General features: G+C 36.2%; 2 long non-coding RNA genes across 3 annotated transcripts in view; one reads left to right on the top strand and one right to left on the bottom strand.

Moving 5' to 3' along the window:
* LOC140695984 (uncharacterized) overlaps positions 1-13,088 on the bottom strand; it is a 213,931-nt gene extending 200,843 nt beyond the window's left edge. For both annotated transcript variants that reach the window (XR_012071879.1, XR_012071878.1), the window contains exon 1: positions 12,871-13,088. This is a non-coding gene — a long non-coding RNA (uncharacterized lncRNA). The remainder of the gene's footprint in view (positions 1-12,870) is intronic.
* A 1,541-nt stretch (positions 13,089-14,629) lies between these two features.
* LOC140695813 (uncharacterized) lies at positions 14,630-19,896 on the top strand. Its single transcript, XR_012071637.1, has 2 exons — positions 14,630-14,695; positions 19,046-19,896. It is a non-coding gene; the product is annotated as an uncharacterized lncRNA (long non-coding RNA).
* The last annotated feature ends 1,260 nt before the right edge of the window (positions 19,897-21,156 follow it).

Below are 21,156 nucleotides of genomic sequence, written 5' to 3'. Positions count from 1 at the left end.
GACTTCAACACTCCTCTTTAAATAATGGATAGAACCATCAGTCAAAGGATCAAACAGAAAATAGAAGACTTTAAAAACATCACAGAACAACCAGAACTAACAAGCATCCACAGAGCCTCTACCTCACAACAGCAGACCACATATTCTCCTCACGGGGAACATTCTATGTAACAGACCATCTAGTAGGCCACAGAACAATCTTCAATTAATGTGAAAGTAATATAATCCTGCAAATTTGTCTTCTGAACATTATTAAGTGAAATCATAAATCAATGAAGAAATTTTGGAATACACAAATAGGTGGGAATGAAACAATACACACTTCTAAATAAACAATGGGTTAAAACAAAATCACAAAGGAAATGAAAAATACATTCAGGTAAACAAAAATGAAAACATAATAGATACAATCTCATTGGGTGCAAGTAAGGCAGTGCTTTGTAGCTTGAAATGTTTGTATTAAGAAAAAAGAAACATCTCAAGGAATTTAGAAGTTGATAACAGCAGACATTATTTTCAACCTTAGAGAAACAAAAACGATTACATACTACTACTTTGAATAACTGTGGGCCAACAAATTACATAGCTTTGATGAAATAGGTAAGTTCCTAGAAAAATACACTCTACCAAAATTGATTCAAGAAGAAACAGAAAATCTGAATAGACTTATAACACAGAGATTGAATTAGTAGTAAAAATATTTCCCACAGAAAAGCCCAGGTCCAGATGGCTTCAATGGTAAATTCTATCAAACATTTAAAGGAAAACAAACAAACAGTAGTTCTTCACACACTCTTACCAAAACAAAAAATTAGAAGAGGAAATATCATTTTCCAACTCATTCTGTGAGGCTAGTATTTCTCTCGTACTAAAACCAGAAAAACACATCACAAGAAAACTGCAGACTAAATTCTGTTATTAATACAGACACAAAAAAACTCAGTAAAATTTCACCAAACCAAATCCAATGACATATAAAATGGGATATAGATATATATACACACACACATACATATAATCAAGTGGCACTTATCAGAGAAATGAAATGTTGACTCAATATCAAATATCAACTAATGTAACATGCTATATAACTAGGATAAAAGTCACATGATCATCTCAATAAATCACGGCTCTCTTTCTCATGCTTTAAGAGAGCACTAGAGATGCATCACACCAAGTCCCAGATTGCAGGAGGGAGAAATCAGAACATGGCACTGCTTTTAAGGATGCATCTTGAAATCCACATACTCATCTTCTGCTTATCCAATTTGTGAAACTAATTGCAGGACATGAAAGTTCTGTAATGAGTTTGGAGAACTGAGTCTTTAACTGGGCAGCAAAGTTGGGAGGCCATCAGCAGTCCAAGCCCCAGCTAATAACTGACATTCCTTTAGAAAAGAACATGGTAACTAACAGAGTGAATGGGCTGACAAGAGAAATGACACCACAGGGAAAAAGGAAACTGCTATTAAAGATATGAGCAGGTTTGCAAGAAAGGAAATCGCAGGGACATCATCAGGAAGCTGCAGTCAGGCTAATTAGACTACTGAGGTTGAACACCTATAATCAGTCAAAGTTCTGACATCAAAATAGAATTAGAAATTGACTCCAAAATTTTTAATTAAAGCTATATGAATTTCAATTACCAGACTGTATAATGGCTTCCTCAGTTCCTTCTATCCCAGAAAAATGATCTAAGTATTAAGCAAATGTGATTATAAATATGTAGGCATTTACAGCCCTACTCTAAAGAAGTGTTTTACATTAAGAATGGGAAAAAACAATGTGATCTGTCTACCTACGTACCTACCTAATCATATGAAACTAAGGACATTTGATGTTTGGGATACAGTGAACTGGAGTCAGATCACAGCAGGCCTATTTAGAATATCAGAGAATAAATAATCCAAAAGTTGATAACTGTAAGGTGCTATATTCTTTCTTTCCTAGACTTAACATTCCATAAGCAGAAAAGTACCCATTCTAGCTGGCAATAACCAGAGACTCCAGAGGCCATACACACAGAGGAATGAAGCCTTAACATTTATTTAAGTGCATATGATCAAATAGCTTGCGTGTATTAATCAGTTGAACCTTTCTCTACCAGGTTGGAACAACTATCATCTCCATTACATTGTTGAGGCAATTGAAAAACAAAGAAATTAAGTGAATTCCCTAAAGTCACACAGCACCAGCCTGCAAATGATGGAGACAGAACCCAACCTGAATTGGCCTCAGAGCCTTCTCTCCCAAGTATTTCACTACACAGCCTACCCTGGTAATTTGAACATCCAGGAAAATCAGGGCTTTTTGTTGTTGTTGTTGTTGTTATGGAAATCAAGGAAAAGAATCATCTGAGGAAAGGTGTAGTCAAGAGTTTATAATGTTACAAAAAGATAAAAGATTGAAATATTTCTATTGTAAGTGGCAACAAGGGAGTCACAGGTGACATAACAAAGCTGGGTGATCTCAAATCACATACAGGTAGCACATTAATTACATGAAGGAAGAAATTTTGATTTCAATAAATAATCCTGAAAGTGAGAAGAGATACAGAGACAAAGAGACAGAGAAAGACAGAGAAAATACAGAGAAAGCTCAAGGGTATGAGTAGGGTATTAACATAGGATTAAATAAAATATTTTTTAACATGGGTGAAATGTCATTTGAAAATGCAGATGGTATGGAAATTTCAGTTGGTGGGAGAAGGTTGCAGTTACTGGAAAGAAACGTGGGATGGACAATATTACAAGCAACTCCCAATTTAATCATTGTCATGTTTATTCTGCCTACTTAAATCCTTTACTGCTCAGTCAAGGGTGATAATATCTGCTTATTTATTTATTAAATAATATTAACAGACCCACATGTATACCTCCCAAGACCAAACACATTTAATATATAGCACTTATTTCTCTTTTAAATCTGGATATTTCTCTCTTGGTAACCTTTGTCACTATAGTCTGGAAAGCAGTAAATTTAGGACTTCCTCCACCTTTCTCCCATGTTGGGTCTAGTTTTTCACGGAACTTATTGCTATGTACTTTCTTATCTTTCTCCTACTTTGCTTAATCAAATCTCACGTCAGCTACTAAGAAACAGTCCAGTGGAGGTACTTTTTGAGCTCAGGTGTTGGAAACTATCCCTATTTTACCTTGAAATGTCATAAAATTGGGGGCTTGGAATAGGATTTCTAGAGTAAAATTCATTTTCTCTTAGAATTTAAAAGGCACAATCCACAAACATTGTTATTTAGAGGACAGATGTGAATGTTTATTCTCTTCCACTGTATACAATTTATTTTAACTCTATGCAAAATTTTAGAGTATTTTTCCTGTATTACTAACATTCATGAAAAACCTCATTAGTATGTTACTCTTTTACTGAGACAGAAATCAAAACTTCTAAAGAACTTCTCACATTCTAGATAATGTTTTCTATTATTCATTTCTTTCTTTCCTACTATCTGATTTTTTCTTTCTTGTTGAAATTATGATTAACACAGAATTTATTCTCAAATTATTTGAACCCTTTCATCTAATTGTTGATCTTCTGGTTTTGGGTGTTGCTTTCAGGAAGATTTCTTTCATTTTCTTTTTCAGCACTGCAATTATTGTTATATGTCATTTGGCTAATATATTTTTACTTTTCAAAAGGTCTGTCTTCCCTCTTAGCATTTCTTTTTATTTTAATGGGTGGTCTAGCATCTATGATGTCTTTGGAGATGCTGATTTTATTTGATTTGTTAAGTATTGATACAAGGATTCATCTGCACATAGTTTAATAAGAAAACTGATTCTGAATGATGTGTTATGTAACAACAAGCAATGTCTAGACTGAATTATTCTACTATCAACTGAATAAGAGCTACATTTCCCAGAACTTCCTTCCCTGTCCTATCCCAAGGAAATATAACTGGTCAAAATAACTAGTTTCAGATTGGGAAGGCAGACAAAAAGCAAGAGATGGTACTCTCTGAATGCTGATCTTGTTATACCTGTTAACAGATGCAGATACGCCTAATGGATGAAAGCTTGTCTTTGATCTCCACCACTGTGTGTACAGATCTTCTGGCAGACAGCTAAGCCTCCTGCAAAAGTGTCCTCCTGCTTGTCACAAGACACTTAGCTGTGGATCTCAGAGGCAACAACTTCCTCTAGACTGCTCTTTCAGCTCCCCCTGGCTGGTTTTACTTCTGTGATTAAAGTGGCCTCAAATGACACAATAAAGCAATTGGACTCAGTGGATATCAATGAGACTTTCTACTGAAAAACAGCAGAAAACACATTCTTTTCAAGTCCACGTGGAATGTTCTCCAGGAAAGGATCATATGTAAGATTACAAAAAACGTCTCAACATATTTAAGAGAATAGAAATCATAGCAAGCATGTTTTTCAACCAGAACAGTATGAAACAATAAATCAATTACAGAAAGATGAGAGAAGCATGAACACATGGAGACTACACAATATGCTACTTATATCAGAATATTGTTAGTTTTAATTTTTTCTAGCTAAGGTGTTCCATGAAATTAAAAATCTCTATGGAAAAAAGTCTCCACATACAACATAAATACCTAACACTAAAGCATGGTATATCAATTTGCCAATAGTGAAACATGCTCTCTTTGTTCTCCTTTCAGATTAGAAACATTAAAACGACTGCCAACATCGTATGTTTCAAGCATGTTAGAAAAGGCTAGGACATGGAACAAGTGAAGCCAAAAATAGAGGAGAGTAAATATATGAGGAGTTTTCTCTCAGTCATCTACCACCTCCTGCTACTGACTGGCTCTTCTCCACGTGGTGAGTCATGGAACTTTATGCTGAGGACCCCATGCCCACCTTTATCTATTCAAGCCACTAGCAAGAAAAATGAGACAATGCCTCCATGAGGACACATGCTTATATCTAAAAAAAAAAGTCCTGTCTCAGAGTGATAAACCCTCCACGTATCTATGGCACCTTCTGCATATACACAGAAGGGAGACCAGAGAGAGATCTAACTATCCACACAACCCTAGTCATCTAGGACCTAAAAACTGCCTTAAGTCAGAGCAGATTCCCCAGTCCACACACATATCCATCAGAAAAGGTTAAACACTGATTTGCTCAAAATGTTGGACCATAAACTCTGATCAACTGTTTCAATATCTACTATTTTTGACCCAAGGTCCATACACAATGAAAATTAAGAAACTTGCAAATAAGCAGGAAAATGAGGTGAACAGCTAAGGGAAAAATCAATATACATATTTGTTGGCAATTTGGATACTAAACGTTTGGGTTGTATTTTACCCTACTTTTTAGATATTACAAATGAAGCTTTTGTGACCATTCTTGGGATTGTAGCGTAAGTGTACTGTTTTGTGTCCCCACAAAATTCTTATGTTGAAACATGAACCCCAATCATGATGCTGTTTGGAGGTGGGGCCTTTGGGAGGTGGTTAGGTTTCCATGAGGTCATGAGGCTGGAGTCCGTAATGGGATTAATGTCCTTAAAAGAAGAGGAGGAGACAGGAGCCCTCTCTTTACTGTATGAAATACAATGAGAGGACAGCTGTCTGCAACCAGGAAGAGGGTCCTCACCAGACCCCAGTCACACTGCCCATCCTGATCTCAGATTTCCCAGCCTCCAGAACTATGAGAAATAAATATTTACTTTTGATCCCACCCAGTTGATGGTATTTTTGTTACAGCACACTGACCTGACTAAGGCAAGTATATTTTGAGGTAGTAAAAATGTTTCATACTTTGATTATAGATTTGGTTACTCAGATGTATACTTTCATCAAAACTCATTAACCGACACACTTGAAATATCTGATTTTATTTTATACATTATACCTTTAAGTAGTTGATCCAAAAATTTATTTTTTTAAGCATCAAGAATAAAATATTTATAGCTTTTTTAAAAAGTTACAGCTTTCATTGAAACAGGAAAGGGCCAATAATAAAATAGAAACTTTGACAAAGAAAGGAAATAGAAACATGTTTAAACCCATGAAAATGTTTAATGTAACTCACAGGAGAGATCTTTTTTCATTTATCAGTTTAGCAAAGAGTGATCCATAACATAATGGAGGGGAGGCTGTGAACCTCAGTCTTGCATTTATAGTGCAAATAAAATGGTGCCAACCTATACACAGAGGAATTCAGCAATATTAATCAAGATGTACAATGTGTATAGCCATTGTTTTCCAGTAAAATAACTGGTGACACTCATGTCCTCATGTATCTTACATAAAAATGGAGAAGTAGGGGACAAAGAGAGTTGGAGGGGAATATTTTATATACATATTATGTATATATTCTTTATATAACTCTACCACATATAGTTACATGAAGAGTTGAAAAGAGAAAAGAATTGAAAAGTCTAGGAAGTGCTGCTTGAGATCAAATGATGAGAGAAAAGTCCTTTTTGAGGAGACTTTCAAGCAGTGATACAAACGAAGTCAGGAATGAGTTAGTTTCTAGTTTGATGGGAATAGAATATTACAGGGATAGAAAGAGCTTAACTCATTCAATAATTAATAGGGAGTGCAGTGTGCTGGATACCATAAAGCAAGACACAATATGGAAGATGAAATGAGACATATTATCCATGGATTAAGTCATGTTGGGACTCCCAGGTCTTGATAAGGATGTTATTTCTAACACGACAAAAACATTTTGGATGACTCTGAGTCAGACTGATTTTAAGTGGATCTCTCCAGCCTGTACAGAAAAGATCAAAGAAAGCTAAAAGTGGAGGCAAGATCAATTAGAAGGTTATTGATTTATTCTGGAAAGCAAACATGTTGGTCTAGGATGGGACGGTACTGAAAGAAGACGTAAGACGTGATTGGTTTCAGATATGTTATAAATGTACTGCAGACCTGATATGGTGACAGATTGGATACAGTTTATGAGAGAGAGTAAGAAAGGAGTTTAAAATAGTATCAAGAAATTTTTTTCTAGAAAAACTTGTGGCTCCACTTATTAAGTGGGCTTTGTAGGGAGAAACAAGAGTTGAATTTTATGCATGGTAACTTTAAGTGCTTATTATAGATCCAAGTCATGATGTGCAATGAATGGCTTGATATATGAATGATTACTTCAAGGGACAAATATTTAAAGTGGTGGAGCTATGAGGGATCACCCAGTGAAGATCGGGACTTCAGAGGAGAAAATATTTCATTTGCAGAAGTCTGGGGTATTGCACCATTTTGAAGGAAAGAATAAAAACAGAATCCAGCAAAAGAGACTGAGGAGGAATGGTCAAAAGTTGAGGAAGAAACATGAGAATATGATATCCTGGTAATTGTGGTAAGAAACACTTTTTTTTTAATTGTCTCTTTGTTTTAACACAGGGAGTGATCAGTTGTCTCCAGACACTGCTGAGGAGTGGAGCAACGTCAGCCCTTGCCATCTGTGGGTCACCACTGACTTGCCATGAGCTGTTTCAGAACAGTGACAGAGACAAGCTCTTGACTAGAGTGGGCTGAGGAGAAAATGGAAGGTAGAATGAGCAAATACAGACATCTTCCAGTGAGCTTGGCTTTCAAATATAGCAAGTAAGAGTCAAGAAATCAGGCAGAAGCCAAAGAGTGGTTTGATATAAAGGAATGCTCTTCTAAATCTGTATTCTGATTAGAATGATCCAGCAGAGGCGAAACTGGTGTGCAAAAGAGCGAGGGCTGCTCCTGTGACTGAGGGCTTGACTGGGCACAAGGGGGCGCCATTCACGGGGCAAGGAGAGGGGGGTCTTCTGTCTCACTGAGCCTGGGGTGCCAGGACACACCGCCACAGGCCATGCAGCTGCAAAAACAGACATTCACATTCTCAAATCGCCGGTCACTGCAAGCCTGAGATCAGGATGCCGCAAGGTTGCTTTCCGGGGAGATTTCCAGCTTGCAGATACCCACCTCCTTCCTGTGCCCTTATATGACAGAGAGAGTGAAAAAGGGAGCTTTAGAGAGGGAAGAAGGGTGAGAGAGGGAGGGCGGGAGGATGGCTGATCTCTGGTGTCTCCTCTAAGAGCACTAATTCCACCATAAGAGCCCTACACTCATGATCTCACCTCAACTAAACTGCGTCCCCAAAGCCCCATCTCTAAATACTACAACACTGAGGGTTAGGATTTCCACGTATGAATTTGGGGAGAACAGAATTCAGCCCGTAGTATATTGAGAAAAGCACAGGCAGAAGGTTTGGGGATATATGCCCTTAAGTTGACAGATTCAGTAAAGTGGATTATTTTTATGAATATGATTGCACATTCTTATTTTGATATATACTAAAGCCATTTTTATTTTCTTCCCTTTGCTCAAGTTCAAGAACTTCTTTCCTCATTCGGGCAATGAGGTAATCCCTGGAGAGTAAGGGCCTGGTAAATATTAAGCTATATGTTTTTTCAATTTATGTTATCCCTCTCTGTCAACAAAATTTAAAAAAGAGTAATTATATAAGCACTAGGTTTAAGGCAAGGAAAGTCAAAAAATAAATGATTTATTTTTGAACCCTACAATAAACTTTCTGAAAACTGTTGGAACAAGATCTTAAAAGCTACATTTCAACTGTTAGAACCATTTGCTTAAGAGTATAGGGAAAACTATGAACATTAAAAGGGGTATATAAGTAGATGGAAAAAAAAACTGAACAAAAAAGACTTCAACATTCACAAGAGGAAAATTTACAGGTTTCTGAACTACTAGATGTTACCCAGAAACAAGGGTTATAAGCAGCTAATGCCACAGGGACAGCGGAAGACCTGCCCATGCATTTCAGGATGACTTAGATCTGAGCGGGGTCTAGCAAGGGAAGAACAGAGCCGCAGACGGGCACGCAGATCAGCCCTCACACCACGCTGCGCTGCAGGCCTTCTGGCAACACACATGTCACCCTGTGAGATGCGAATGCTGATTCCTTTAACAGAGAGTGAGTATAAGCTTGATGTGCCTGAGTTTCCCATGAATTAGCAAAATTATTCCACCAGCCAAGTTAGTTTCAGTTACAGGAAATCAGGATTATATATGCTCACACATGAAATTTATGTGTTTTTTTTTAATCATTTCTCAGCTACTGTAAAGACAACAATAATGCTTGAAGGATTGGATAGTTTCTTATAAACTTCCATTTGACTCAAGATTGGAACTCCTGTACCTGATACACACAATCTCCCAAACACACTTCTCATTTTGACTTATTCCTTTGTGGACGCAGGCTTCTGCCTTCTTTCTCAACATCTAATTGCTGTTCAGTATTGACCTGTCCATGGGCTAAAGCCCTTTTATCTCTGTGTCAGCCAGTTGGTTAGGATTCCTTCCTAGTTTTCCTTGAACTGCTGCATCAGTGATACACATTCAGCTAGAAGCAACGGGAGCCAACTGAAAAGAGCTATAATCGATACAGATAATATTTACTAAGAGGTCTGAAGGTTGACTGAGTGTTAATCACTTATTAATATTACCAAGAAACTAAGCATTTTCCAGATTCCATCTGGACCATAATAGCTGTTGATTTTTTAATCAATAAGATTTTCAACTCAGGATCACAAGATAGCTGTTTTAATTCCAGACAATTGATCCATTATAAGGTGGAAAGAAAGGAAAAGGAATGGGGCCAGTGAAGAATTCTCTAGCATCTGCCTGTTAGAATTTGGCAAAGCCTATCCCAGAATTTTCCCACTGGATTTCCCTTTATGTTTCATTGGCCACAGGTAGGTTAAATAATGATCCCCAACCTTCAGGAGTATTAAGAAAAAAGCTATCTTTCCCAGAGAATGCTACATTAGTTTTGAACAAAATCAGAATTCCATATGCTTGGACAGCAAGGAAGACTGTATCCATCCTGTTTGTGATGAACTCTAAAGATTCTGTTTCTTGTTTTCCCAACAGAAAGTTACATCCATTTCCTTCATTCTAAAAGACTGCAATTTGAACTAGTGTTCCAAAGGAACTCGTACAATATCTTCTGTGTTTATGCGTGCTGAGAAATGCTTCTTTTCTTTTCAGAATTCAACATGCTAGCCTAAGGAAAATGACGACATGAAGCAAATCAGAATAGGACTGTCTCCTTCCCAAACTGCCACCATTTCGTTCAGAAGTAAATCCCTCCAGATCACACCACTTACCAAGACAATACCTCCGGTTTCCAGACGTACATTAAAGCTTTAATGTTCACATGCTTATGAAAATACATGACTCAGATGATTGCCGACAATTTCAATGAATTCTTTCATCTGAAAAAAACTCACTGACAATACCAAAAAAAAAAAGAACCCTGATTTTCCTTTGCACTGAGAAATGCCTCTTAAATTCTGGAAACCATAATTTTCCATTTTGGCTTACAACATCAAGATAAGAGTTATTTTTGCTCCACTGTCTTGAAGAAACAGTGTACTAACATCATCTCACACAACGTATGAAGGATGTGCTGTCAACTTAAATGTGTGAAAAAATTAGATTGTGCATGTTCATTAAATGCCATATTGTAAAATAAGATGGTACCATTTATATGTGTACTGAGACTATAGATAACATGCCACCTTAAGTTTTATTAAAATCAACGACCTTTTACCAAGTTTTGCTGAAAAAGCAAGAAAGACAATCAGCTAGTGAGTGATTCGAAGACAATATTTTACTGCTTCATAAGTCTTTCCTAAAATCAGCCCATATCCAGGTATTTGGGGGAAAGAGATGAAGAAAGTTAGATTATATCATAGAGAACTTACATAGTCAGTGAACAGTTTATCACTGTACAAATTTTAAAGAGAACAATTTCAAATGAATCATTGCATTCTTAGAGAAGATAATTCAGAGTTCAAATCATTATAATGATTAGTGTGTTGTAAAGCTCAAATGCCAAAGTCTAGAATTCAGCATTAATTAATGTCTAAACCCTCAAAGCTTTTCATTTGTTTGCTTAATATGTCCAATTTCCATCCTCTGGTGAAATTGTATCAGTCACAGCACTTTATTCATGAGCGTATATGTTTTGTACCTACATGTTTAGGTTTGGCCGCAAATCCCTAAATAATTTCCTTAGTTCACATCACAATTTCACAGGAACCTCTATAAAGTTAATGAAGTATTATTAGCTTCCACATCCCACTTTCATTACAAATAGTCTTATTCTTTTTCTACCTTCTTTAGTTCTTATTTGCCATCTTTTAGTCCCTCCACACTTTCTAGCAATCCTGAGATTGGCTTGCCCCCGAGATTAGGCAAGCACTAAGGTGCAGAACACTGCCTGAGCCCCTTAACAATTCATTCCAGGAACCAGCCAACCACTGAAAGCACCACCGTCTGTTAAAGCCCCAGGCTCTTACCACCACCTATTCCTCTCCCACACAGCTCCTGCCAGCTCTGTCTTCCCATCTCTATAAAAAAGCCTTCTCCCATTTTATTTTGAGACACTTTTAGATCCTGAGACTGGTGTATTCTGCCCACTACAATACTCTTTTTGAATAAAGTTTCTTTAAGTCTGGTTTATTTTTAAATGATGCTAGTGAGCTTGGAAGAGGACCTGCACCTGCGATGTTGGCTGCGGCGTTTTAAGAAACTGGTCCCTTAACTAACTTGTGCTTAGATTCCTGACACACAGAAATATGATACAATAAATGTGTGTTGTTTTAAGCCACTAAGCTTGGAGTAATTTGTCACCCAGCAATGAAAAACCAATAAATGTAGAACTGCACAACATGAACCTGAACCCCAGTATAGATTACAACTTAAGGTTACTTTCTTTTAAATAGAAAAACTTTCTTAAGCACTTAATACATTCCATGTTATTGATTTTTTGTGTATCTTACTTGGTGTTAACTAGGAAAAAACACTTTATTCTCAAAAAGTACTATAGTTAGTATAATGGTCTATAATCACTTACATAGAATTTTATATTAAAAACCTTAAAAATTTAACTATAACTTTCCTCAAAGGCATTTATCATCTGCCAGATGGCAGCTATCTTCTATAACCCATCATCTAACATGAAAAAAGACATATACTAATAAAGCACAATAGACAGAGAGAGGGGAAAGGGAAGGAAAGAAAGTGAGCTGATTTTGAAAATACACAGAATAAGAACATTGGTGTTTGGCTGTGGACCAGACTTAAACCTATCCCAGCATCAAAGTGTTTGGTATGAAATTCTTCCCAGACTTGAGTCACTGAGGTGTATTTCATTCCAATAGTAAGTTCAATACATATACACACACACACACATATATAACCAAACACACACGTATATAAACAGTCTTCAGAATTTGAGGCTCAAGCTACATATTTTTCCATCTACAACAATCACAAAATTGGAGATGCCTTAGTGTCTACCTAGCACCAGTCTTTTTTTGTTCCTCTAATATCACTCATGCGCTTTAAGACATTGAACAGAAACGCTAAGTGAGGCTTAATTACTTCTGCCCAAAATAATACACCTTTTCTTATTTACCTGCATGAGAAAGACTAACCAAACTGCCACTCAGCATTGTCTTAGTTTTGGATATGTGATGTCTTCAGACTTTTTTACACTGGAATCCACATTACCATCACAAGCCATGAAAAGAGACTAATTTTAATTTCACACAGGAATTGCAGTTTGTTGTACTCCCCAATATAGCAGTGTTTTCAGAAACCCATGATTTTGTCCAAGTTGTACAAGGCATTTTTAAAACATAAAATGTACAAACACATACATACATACATAAAAATATATATTCATACATATAAACTTTTATCTATATATAAACTTTAAACATTTGATGTAGAAAAATACCCAGTCATATGAAACAATAATCAAAAAATTAAAAAATTAAAAAATTAAAAAAACAGAAGGTTGGCGTCCTCGGTCTCATCGTGTAAGGAACCTGTTTCATTACGGGGAGTCTTACCTGAGCTCGCGACCCGGCATCCAGGCCTCAGGCCTCCCAATTCCTCTTTCCACTCCTACAATTCAGGTCAAGGGTGTCTCTTCCCAAACGTGGCAAGGATAAACAAAACAAAATAAAACAAAACACTTGTTGTTATTGGTTTCTTGGAACCAAATAGCTTGCCTGTGGTCTCTTTGAACCGGACCAGCCAGAGCAGGACGCCAAGCCCAGCCGCCTCCTGAGGCGCTCGGAGCGGAGCTAACAGCCTGGAGGCGGGCGGCGCGGGGAGAGCTGGGAAGCTCCTCGGGCAGTTAGGGGCGGGGCGGGCGGGCAGGGGCGGGGTGGGGCGGGGCCAGGCCCTGCCCGGGTGCGGCTACGCTACAAGGAGCGAGCTCATTTAAGGCAACAGCTGAGATGACTCTTTCGAGAATAACCTGCTACAAGAGGCAGAGAACCCGGAGGAGGCGTTGGAGATGGAGAACAAGCCCACTGCACGACCTCCAGGGTTCTAGCAAGAGCTGCAGCTGGCTACCGTGTGTAAGAATGTTCTCCTTAGCAGATGTGCACAATTGATCCAGACCAGTTACTAGAATTAGAGTTATTTGGCCAAGCAGGGGGAGCTTTGGAGACACAATAAATACCCTCCCAACGTTTTTGAGCAATTAAATGCCGTAACTAAGGGAAATGGAGAGAAAAAAAATCAAAGGTTTGCTGTTAACAAGTCTAGGTGTGTATCTGAAGATTCTAAGACTGCCAGAAACAATTGATGCCCCCAAAGCCACACTGACAACGTCCAGAACTAGCAATTGAAAACTTTTGGCAAAGGGAGAAGGAACCACGGGAAATATGACCGGTAGAAATCAATGTGCAACTTCTGGCACCTGACAAAGTATCATGACATAAGGGGAAACAAAAAATGAAAACCACCTCCACATACCACAGAGTAAAAAAACTATCCTCTTGACACGGTACTCCTTGTAGAAGACGAAAGGACATCTGTGTGAGTGAAGTCTCTGAAAATTGGGTAACTTTTATGTTTTCAAATATGGGGTCACAAAATCTAGGGCTGAGTGCAGCTTAGAATTGGGCAGATGTGCTAGGATTCCCCTTAGCAAAATCTTAGTATATCTTGTTCTTCCTTAAATGTACAACGTACTACTTTCGTTACGGTCAATGCCTTTAACATCTTTACAATGACTCTGTTTTTTTCTAAAATGGTTAAGAAATAAAAATGAGAAGATATTTGTATGTTTTTATGCCATAAATAACTCTCAAAATTATGTTTGCCTTTTAGAATCCTATGTCACATACACACAAATTTTAGAGGCTTTTTTTTTTTTATTTAGGAGAAAAAACCTGTTTTCAAAGAAAATCTGTTGTTCAGATTTTTAAAAAGTCCTGAAATGCTATCTAAATAAGATAATTATATTTTATGCCAACAAAGTAAATGTAAAAATAACTCAAAGCTATATAAATAAAATTTACTGTAATAAGTGATTATTCCAGAGACATGTTAAATATATTCAATAGGGATCTTCAATTAATTTTCATTTCTGCAGTAAATTATTATAATGAACAATGTAAAGCTATGAACCACTGTAAATGAAGTTAGATTTGTTTTTAATCTTAAAGAAATGTATTATTTTGAGTGTTTAACTATGATCTGTAATCCTTAGAAATTATATTTTTACTATTTTAATGTACTCTGTTAGCCATAGAACTTTTTTCAAACTGGCAATATACATCATTTTAGGTCTATTAAATGTCTTAATTTTTCAGAGATCAAGAAAGCCTACATTTTTTAAAACTTTTGGATTTTCACTTGTATTCCACCAGAAGTTTTCATGTAAGTTTTAAATATAATTTTTGCTTGAATAAAATTCCCTTTCTAATAGTAATTATAATTGTATTAATAACAAATAATTAACATTTGTTGGTCCCCTGCTATGGGCCCAGCCATGAATTAGATGCTTATAGGAGCAGTTATTTTTAATCATCACAACTCTGGAAGGCAGCTAATTTATAGTTACTATTTTATTAATTGAAAAATTTTGGCTGATAAAAGTAAGAGAAGTCCAAGGTTTTGAAGCTGGTAAGTGGAAGACCCAGATCTGCTTGGAACAAACAACTGTGTTCTTCATCTTTAAACAATACCATCTCAAACTATAAATCTGCCTGTCTGGAGGAATGTAGAGAGAACATGATGTATTGACTAAAAATGTAGCCAATTAAAATGTAATCGGAAGAGTTAGGCATGATTTATATAAGGCACCATAGCCTGACTGGTAAAGCTCAGTCGGAGTGGAGGGTTGCTCCGTGGTGGCCACAGGTATGACTACCATCAGTTCATTGTCATCACTGGATTCTGCTGTTGCTCACCCCTGGATTTCTCAGGGCAACCTGGAATCAACCTTACTGAGAAATGTAATTTCAGGTCATTATATGGTAGAAGGGACCTGCTGTTACTGAAAAATAGCTCTTACAACTTTTTTTAAGTCATTATTTTTGTAGGAAAGAAGGTTATTTTTTCTCTTTCTGAAAACCCATCATGTGGTTATAAACACTGAAGAGCTGATATGTTTTGTCCTATTTCTATGTACATTCTATGTGTAGAGGGTACGTGTGTCATGTGAATGAAATGAATTATAAAAATAGCATGGCACTATATACTATTACAGTAAACCCCAAGGCTGATGTAAATTTTAACAAGGGAATCTTTTCAAAAAGGAAAGCAGAAATATCCTGATTCTATTTCTTATTACTATTAAAATATTATTAAAATGGAACATAAAATTCCAGATTTGTGAGGAAGCCAAAAGGGATAAGCAAAATGCAAGTTTTCCTTATTTATTTTGTACACAGTATATTTTTCTTCTTTGAAAAGTTAATTATGCTTTATTTGTTGCAATTCCAACACAATAATGATTTCGATCTAGGTCAGATGAAGCATGATTCTAGAAAATGCTGAAAGGTAATAGATGACAAAACAACTTATTTTACTCTTTTGTTAAATTACAAAATATTTACACCCAAGTTCACTACATTATGAGGCTTTTTGTAGTAGTTAGAAATTGTAGTATAGTCAGTTCGCAATGTTGTGTCAATTTCTGGTGTATAGCATAATGTTTCAGTCATACATATACATTCATTTTCATATTCTTTTTCATTATAGGTTACTATAAGATATTGAATATAGTTCGCTGTTCTATACAGAAGAAGCTGGCTGTTTGTTATGTTTTTGAAGTCAGTATAGATGTACCGCATGTGTATTATCTATTATAATTTAAAATGAAAGAGCCCACAGTCACAATATGGGCTCCAGCCTGTTTCTTTTCATTGCATTGACTGTCTTTGAAGCGAACATAAAGCCTCACACATTTTATGGTCAATAAAGCTTCCAAAACACACATTTTTAAACTTCTAATGTAAATATATTAATACCATCAATGTGATTTCTCATGTCATCTCCCGAGAACTCCTTTCTTGAATTTCCATTGGGAAGCCCTGAAATGACCTTAAAATCGGCATTCTACAAGTAATTTTTAATTTCCCCTCTGACTAACTCCAAACTTTAATTCGCATAGTTCTGTTAATGGAACCACCATTCTCCAATTCACCCAGGCTAAAAACCTGTTATTGGCATTGATTAATCCATAGCTTTTTCTTCCGATAGCTAACTAGCCAATACATCTAGCTGACTGAGTTTTCCTTCAAAATATGACTTGGAGTCACCTCATTCTTTCTATTTCCTCTGCAACAATCAACATTCATACCTTGTTTTGCACCTCAAACTCACTAGTTTTTAAAAAAACAATGCACACACATTTACCTATCTTTCTGTATGTCTATCTATCTATAAAATAACTAGAATTGACAGATAATTTTATTATGGTCTTAAGTATCATTTAATAGTTATAACTGTGGAAAATTACTTAAATCCATGAAACTCATTTTTCTCAGCTAGTAAATGGCAATAATAATTACTAACCAAAAAAATCTAATGTAAACATTAAATAAAATATTTTTATAAACACATTAGTCTTATGGAAATATAACCATAAGGGAAACTATTACTTATTTATCATTTTATTTGAATTTAGTCTGCCCTTTCTTCAGTCAGTCAACCATTCACTTAGTCATTCACTTATTTATTTGTTCAACAAATAATCACTTGTTTGGGAAGCACTGACCTAGGTCTTGGAGGTATAGATTGATTTCACATGAATTTAGATTTACACCAATAAATCTCTTATTCCTCACAACAGCGAAAGACATTTCAATTCCAGAGCCCACAAGCATATAATTATTTCTCTCCCTCTCTGATTTGGTGCCTGGCTTTAAGTAATGTACATCACACTAGGGTAGCAACTGTATCTGTTAGCACCATGATGTTTAACATGCTTTTACAGAAGTATTCACAATATTTTTCAGTACACACAAGATATCTAAGTCAATAAAAATTATAGACTTTAAAGAGGTGAAAGTGTAGCTGATACTTAATAGACAAGTATAAATTGACTAAACAAGAAGACAGATAAAAGTACACATAAGGATGCAGATATAGCAAACGGTAAGGCATAACCAAGCCCTTAGTTACAGAATGAGGTTATAACTATTCAGGGAGAGTTTCACTGTTTAGAGATCTTTGGAGTCTAATTCTAAGGATGGTGAATATCATTTTTGGTATGTGTGCAGGGGAAAGAGAGATTTATTTCTAACTTTGAGGTGCATTCATGCCAAATATGCACCACAAGCATTTTTTTAGAAAGCAGTTTGCCATAGTTTGTACTCCTGGGAAACGGTCTCTGAGACAGTGATTTGCTTAAAGGAAATTTACTTAGAGTGCTCTGGGCAATAGGACCTATGAGGGAGTAAAAGAGGTGACCGGTTGTTGAGTGCGGGCTGTTTCTGGGGAGAGGATGTATTTTAGGTGAGGCTGTGCAGGGCAATTTTAGCATAAGGACCCAGTTGTGAAACATAAAACGTAACTTTTGGACAGCTGGGAGAAATGCTTCTGTCCTTAGGTGGGATCTGGGTGGAAAAATATGGAACAGGGAAGAACAAATCTGATTCCATATTGGGTCTGTTTCTTTTATTTTAATCTTTAAATTCTGTTGTTTTTGCTACAGGTTAGGAATGTTGCCCATTGTCTGAAATATACAGGATAGCCCATTCTCAAGGTTCTCACCTTTAAAGATACAGCACTTTTCTATTCATATAGAGATAAAAAGTTGCAGAACAGAGAATAGTATTTGTCTTATTGGAGGCTTATAGGAACATCATGATCTGACCCGCATGGACAGCTGAAAGAACAAAGGATTCTGACACCAAGAAGTTTGCAACAAACAGCCACACTGTCTCCCCTTTTGATATAAAGGAAGCCCAAATTCTAACTTGGGTAAGATGCTTCTTTGGGACGCTAGCCCATCATCTTCTCAGGCTACTGACTTTCCAGATAAAGTCACTATTTATTACCCCAACAACTCATCTCTCGATTTATTGGCCAGTCCTGCCCAAGCAGTATGAGCTTGGACTCAATAACAAATACAGCCTGAACAGTATTATACCCATGGCCGATTTAGGGTCCACTTGCTGCATATAGTAAAGTAATCTGTCTGGGAACAACTCTTCTGGGATCCACGTTGCTCTCTTTTTCTGGGTAAACTTAGAAAAGAAATAATATGAGGATAAATCAGGGTCCCTACCCCTGTATCTGGTCTTGGTGTCTCAGTTGATACCAGACTCTCTCCCTCCACTATTCTAGATTGTCATCATTATAAATTCCCTTCACTCTGTGTCAGTACCTATGCTAGACCATGGAAGACTGGATGGTTTTACTTTTGCCATGATTTAGATGCAGATGAAGATCCTCGGAAATGTCACCTTGCCCTTCTATGTCTGTAACTGCTGCACTTGTCCATCTCGTGTCCAATTGGATAGGTAGGTAACAAAGCCCACCATCATGGATCACCTTGGCACCAGACACATTATTCCCAGCTTGCACCGTGTAACAGCATCTCTGCCATTCCCTAATGATCAGTTACTGTATTAGACAGAAGTTGGTTATTGCAGAAGAGGCTCGGAAGAGTTTTCATAAACTACAGTGAGAAGCTACAGTAGATAACCTTTGTCAAATGGCGTATTTGGTATATTTTTGTGACTTTTCTTTCATTTTTCTCATAATTTTTCTCTCTAGGAACCGAAGCATGGTGTTAAATATATCTCCAAACTTCGAACAACACAATCTTAAGAGAACAAGTTTAGGAAACAATCATGAAGACAACTTATGTAAGGAGATTTAGTAACAAGTTGCACATTGGTTGGGATTTCATGAAGATGCATTTCCCAGTACTCTATAATCAGCAGTCGTCTACTTTAGGCCAAATTCTGGGGCTTCTGTTCCTGTTACGCCTGGAAGTCTACTATTATACTTATTTTGAAGCCTGGTTTTCCTTAGGCCTGTGGGATATTTTTTAAAGTCCTGAAGAAAATCATTGGCACATTTTTAAAATACATTATTATGACTATTACTGTTTTGTGTTTCAGAGTATTTTAAGGCTTGTAAAGCAGGCTTGTATTAAATATTTGGACCTGACAATGATTTCAAAAATGTATTATAAGTAAACAATATGACCTTCATGTACAGGCAAAGCAACTGATGGTTCAGATAGGTCAGGAGAAAAGCCAGGTTTTGAATTTATATGTTTTCATAAATACACAAAATGGAAGAATGCTTGCAAAAAGGAGCAGTTTTCTGTTAGTCAAAATCAAGATGAGTTATCATCCAGGCAGCCAAGAACAACTTTGAAATGTACAGTCTCTTGCCTACCTCTCCCTCAGTTAGAGATAAAATAGGAAGTCCCTGCGGACAGCAAGGTTAGACTCTTAACAGTCAACAATCATTCGGGTCTACAGGGAGACACAGTTATCATCTAATTACAACTCTCTAAGCCACCAATAAATGGCACCTTCGTAAAACAGACTTTAGAAATGTAAAAGGCTTGCTATTTATTATGATTCAATAAAGCAAATTTTTCAGCAATGACATTTCATATACTTGCATCTTTACACTGTATTTTTTTAATAAAAATTATATTATCTAGTTTATTTTTAGAAAAAATATATTGCAAGTCTAGAAGATTTTCATCTGAGGCCTGGAATACACAAAAGATACCGTGGCCTCACGTTAGATTCAGTTTCATTAGTCAACAGCAGGAGGACTTTTCACAAACACGCATTAAATAAAAGATAGGAGAATCATGAGAGTGGATTGATTCAATTTTCATGTTTGGAATATGACCTACTGAAACCAGAAAAACATAACCTTTTAAACAAGACATTGCTTTTTAAAGTGTGGACAGTGGCTACTCATGTTAATCCCATATAAAATTTGGTTTAGGATATAAGGAGGGAAGAGCATCCTCACTTATAGTTAAAAATAACATTTTTATTCTATCACATGCATATGCTATTTTTATTTTTATATAATTTATACAAATATTACTCAAAAGGAATTATTATAAAGAGCAGGAAACTTAAATCATATGATTTATTATTTAGTCCAGGCCCTGGTGATTAGACTTATGTTAATGGTCAAATTACTTCACTTTCTTAAATCTTAGATCCCTACCCACTGCCACCAGGGATAATTACACTACTGTACTTCACGTACAGATTTATTTTGTCTGTATGAGAAAAAGGATTTTAAAATATGTTTTCAAAATAATTAACAATGTGAAAATGATATCTTTTTTCCATTTTCAACATAAATAGCCCTAATGTTGTTGTTAACTAGATACGGTCCTTTGATTCACAATTCACGTTATACCTGAGGAATATTGGATCTCTTCATTAAAAAAGAATCCTTAATCATTTGAACATATTTTCTTCATCTATCACTTAAACTTTGATTTCAATTAAAAAATACCAATTATGATATTTTTCTTTCATGGAAACATTACTTTGCCCCTCCCTCAAGTTGTGTTATGTTAGTTGCATTTATATTAAGCCATGATGCAGAATTACTGAAGATCAATAACATTGACTTTAATCCTATTAGCTCTTTTTCTCTCTGTTTTTTTTTTTTATTAGTAAGCTACAATGGGCTAAAAATTACCAAGCTAAAGTAAAAGCACCTCTAATATGACAACAGAATGTGCTACAGATCTAATTCTTCTTGAATGTAAGGAGTAAAAAGCTCAGGAAAAAAATAACATAACTATGATGATGTGGCACTAGGGTTATATGGGTTTTTATTACAGGAGCTTGCAACCACCTAGCTAAGTGAGTTCTGACAAGTCATATTTT

The sequence above is a fragment of the Vicugna pacos genome, chromosome 4 (genome assembly GCF_048564905.1).
Source record: "Vicugna pacos chromosome 4, VicPac4, whole genome shotgun sequence".
NCBI lineage: Eukaryota > Metazoa > Chordata > Mammalia > Artiodactyla > Camelidae > Vicugna > Vicugna pacos.
Note: the sequence above shows the minus strand (reverse complement) of the source record. Positions and strands in the feature narration are given on the sequence as shown.